Raw genomic sequence first — 3,446 nt, 5'->3', positions numbered from 1 at the left:
CAACAGAACTGCAAGTTTCATGGACTTCTATCAGAAGATCCCTACCAGTTTTTAACTGAGTTCTTGCAGATCTGTGAGACTGTTAAGACTAATGGAGTAGATCCTGAAGTCTACAAGCTCATGCTTGTCCCTTTTGGGTAAGAGACAAAGCTAAAGCATGGTTGGACTCTCAACCTAAAGATAGCCTGGACTCCTGGGATAAGCTGGTCACGGCCTTCTTGGCTAAGTTCTTTCCTCCTCAAAAGCTGAGCAAGCTTAGAGTGGATGTTCAGACCTTCAAACAAAAAGATGGTGAATCCCTCTATGAAGCTTGGGAAAGATACAAACAGATGACCAAAAGATGTCCTTCTGACATATTTTCAGAATGGACCACGATAGATATATTCTATTATGGTCTATCTGAGTTCTCTAAGATGTCATTGGACCATTCTACAGGTGGATCCATTCACCTAAAGAAAATGCCTGCAGAAGCTCAAGAACTTATTGACATGGTTGCAAATAACCAGTTCATGTACACTTCTGAGAGGAATTCCGTGAATAATGGGACGCCTCAAAGGAAGGGAGTTCGTGAAATTGATGCTCTGAATGCCATATTGGCTCAGAACAAAATGTTGACTCAGCAAGTCAACAAGATTTTTCAAAGTCTGAATGGATGGCAAAATGCATCCAATAGTACTAAAGAGGCATCTTCTGAAGAAGAAGCTTATGATCCTGAGAACCCTGCAATAGCAGAGGTAAATTACATGGGTGAACCTTATGGAAACACCTATAATTCATCATGGAGAAATCATCCAAATTTTTCATGGAAGGATCAACAAAAGCCTCAACAAGGCTTTAATAATGGTGGAAGAAACAGGCTTAGCAATAGCAAGCCTTTCCCATCATCTTCTCAGCAACAGACATAGAATTCTGAACAGAGCTCCTCTAATTTAACAAACATAGTCTCTGATCTGTCTAAGGCCACTTTAAGTTTCATGAGTGAGACAAGGTCCTCCATCAGAAATTTGGAGGCACAAGTGGGCCAGGTGAGTAAGAAAGTAACTGAAACTCCTCCTAGTACTCTCCCAAGCAATACTGAAGAGAATCTAAAAAGAGAGTGCAAGGCCATTGACATAATCAAAATGGCCAAACCGAGGGAGGAAGGAGAGGATGTGAATCCCAATGAGGAAGACCTCATGGGACGTTTCTCAAGCAAGAAGGAGTTCCCTATTGAGGACCCAAAGGAATCTGAGGCTCATATAGAGACCATAGATTCCACTAAACCTTCTTCTGCCATTCATGAGCTCTGAGAACTATTCTTCCTCTGAAGAGGATGAAGATGTAACTGGAGAGCAAGTTGCTCAATATCTAGGAGCCATCATGAAGCTGAATGCCAAGTTGTTTGGTAATGAGACTTGGGAACGTGAACTTCCCTTGCTCATTAGTAAACTAGATACATGGGTTCAGCAAATTTTACCTCAAAAGAAATAAGATCGTGGCAAATTCTTAATACCCTGCACCATAGGCACCATGACCTTTGAAAAGTCTCTGTGTGACCTAGGGTCAGGCATAAATCTTATGCCACTCTCTGTAATAGAGAAGCTGGGGATCATTGAGGTACAACATGCCATATTTTCATTATAATTGGCAGACAAGTCAATAAGACAAGCCTATGGATTGGTAGAGGCGTGTTAGTAAAGGTTGAAGGCCTTTACATCCATGCTAATTTCATAATCTTAGACACTAGGAAGGAAGAGGATGAATGCATCATCCTTCGAAGACCCTTCCTAGCCACAGCAGGAGCTGTGATTGATATTGACAGAGGAGAACTAGTCCTTCAATTAAATGGGGACTACCTTGTGTTCAAAGCTCAAGGATCTTCTTTTGCAACCATGGAGAGGAAGCATGAAAAGCTTCTCTCAGCACAGAGTCAAATAAAGCCCCCGCAATCAAACTCTAAGTTTGGTGTTGGGAGGCCACAACCAAACTCTAAGTTTGGTGTTGACTCCCCACATCCAAACTCTAAGTCTGGTGTTGGGAGTCTACAACATTGACCTGATCACCTGTGTAGCTCCATCAGAGCCCACTACAAGCTATTGACATTAAAGAAGCGCTTATTGGGAGGCAGCCCAATTTTTATTTATCTAATTTTATTTTTCTTTTATTGTTCTTTAATGTTTTATTAGGTTCGTGATCGTCACGAAAAAAATACTAAAATTAAAAATAGAGTAAAAAACAACAGAAGAAAAATCACACCCTGGAGGAAGGACTTACTGGCGCCTAAACGCCAGTAAAGAGCACCTGGCTGGCATTCAACGCCAGAACAGAGCATGGATCTAGCGTTGAACGCCAGAAACAAGTAGCATCCTGGCGTTTGAATGCCAGGAATATACCCTGAGGAGAGCTGGCGCTGAACACCAGAAACAAGCATGGAACTGGCGTTCAACGCCAGAAACATGCTGTATTTGGGTGTTGAACGCCCAAAATAAACATCACTTCGGCGTTTAAATGCCAGAATTGTATGCAAAGGTGTTTTACATGCCTAATTTGGTGCAGGGATGTAAATCCTTGACACCTCAGGATCTGTGGACCCCACAGGATCCCCACCTACCTCACCCTCTCTCTCCATTCACACTCATCCCTTCGGTTTTCCATTCACCACTCACATCCATCTATCCTTCTTCTCCATATCTTCCTATCCTTCTTCTATTCTTTCTTCTTTTACTCGAGGACAAGCAACATTCTAAGTTTGGTGTTGTGGTAAAGGCATAGCTTTTTTTTTTTTGCTTTTCCATAACCATTGATGGCACCTAAGGCCAGAGAAACTTTTAAAAAAAAAAGAAAGAAAAAAAAAGGGAAGACAATTGCTTCCACCTCTGAGTCATGGGAGATGGAGAGATTCATCTCAAGGGTCCATAGCTTAGTAGTAGATCATTTGACTGCACATCAAGAGAGCATGAGAAATTCCCTCATCAAGAAATCCTTGAGATACCTTAGGGGATACATGTTCCTCCACATAATTATTGGGAGCAACTAAGGATAGGAGCACCAAAATCACTAGGGATCATGCAATAGAAGCAAGGAAGAGACATAAAGGAGTTCAAAAAGCACCATTGGTCCTTCAAGAAGGCGCCACCATCACTAAGGTGGATTCATTCCTTAACTTCTTTGTTCTTAATTCTCTGTTTTTTGATTTTTATGCTATATGTGTGTTTATGTTTTGTGTCTCTACCTCATGATCATTAGTATTGAGTAACTATGTCTTAAGGCTATAAATAATTCCATAAATCCTTCACTCTCTTAAATGAAAAATGTTTATAATTCAAAAGAACAAGAAGTACATGAATTTCAAAATTATCCTTGAATTTAGTTTAATTATATTGATGTGGTGATAGTACTTTTTGTTTTCTGAATGAATGCTTGAACAGTGCATAATTTTGATCTTGTTGTTTATGAATGTTAAAATT

General features: G+C 40.4%; 1 non-coding gene across 1 annotated transcript; it reads right to left on the bottom strand.

The window, feature by feature from the left end:
* Positions 1 to 251: 251 nt before the first annotated feature.
* LOC127747318 (small nucleolar RNA R71) lies at positions 252 to 355 on the bottom strand. Its single transcript, XR_008009118.1, has one exon. It is a non-coding gene; the product is annotated as a small nucleolar RNA R71 (small nucleolar RNA).
* Positions 356 to 3,446: the final 3,091 nt, after the last annotated feature.

This window comes from Arachis duranensis, chromosome 4, assembly GCF_000817695.3.
Source record: "Arachis duranensis cultivar V14167 chromosome 4, aradu.V14167.gnm2.J7QH, whole genome shotgun sequence".
NCBI lineage: Eukaryota > Viridiplantae > Streptophyta > Magnoliopsida > Fabales > Fabaceae > Arachis > Arachis duranensis.
The sequence above is the reverse complement of the archived record's forward strand: the minus strand, read 5'-3'. Positions and strand labels throughout refer to the sequence as shown.